The sequence below is a fragment of the Corapipo altera genome, unplaced genomic scaffold, assembly GCF_003945725.1.
Source record: "Corapipo altera isolate COAL_440 unplaced genomic scaffold, ASM394572v1 206, whole genome shotgun sequence".
In the NCBI taxonomy this organism is placed as follows: domain Eukaryota; kingdom Metazoa; phylum Chordata; class Aves; order Passeriformes; family Pipridae; genus Corapipo; species Corapipo altera.
In genome coordinates this window covers 685611-685939 of record NW_020885032.1, presented here as the reverse complement: position 1 = coordinate 685939, position 329 = coordinate 685611, and the positions used below count along the sequence as shown (strand labels likewise).

The 329-nt window shown below is 59.6% G+C and overlaps 1 protein-coding gene across 2 annotated transcripts in view; it reads right to left on the bottom strand.

Annotated features, from left to right (window-relative positions):
- The window catches only part of LOC113959300 (1-phosphatidylinositol 4,5-bisphosphate phosphodiesterase gamma-1-like), a 26298-nt gene that overhangs the window by 9210 nt on the left and 16759 nt on the right, over nucleotides 1-329 (bottom strand). The window lies entirely within an intron of this gene.

Sequence of the window (329 nt, the reverse complement as noted above, 5' to 3'; positions counted from 1 at the left end):
TCCAGCTTCCAAAGAAGGGTCCAAGCTGGAGCAGGGCCAGGAGCATCTCCCAGCCTCTGGATAAGGGTCTGGGCTGGAGCAGGGTCAGGAGCATTTTCCAGACTCTGGATAAAGGTCTGGGCTGGAGCAGGGTCAGGAACATCCCTCAGCCTCTGGATAAGGGTCTGGGCTGGCACAGGGCTGGCAGCATCCTCCAGCTTCCAGATAAGGATCTGGACTGGAGCAGGACCAGGAGTACCCCCAGCCCCTGGATAAGGGTCTGGGTTGGAGCAGGGCTGGAAGCAGCCCTCATCCTAGGATACAGATTTGGGCTGCAGCAGGACCAGGAG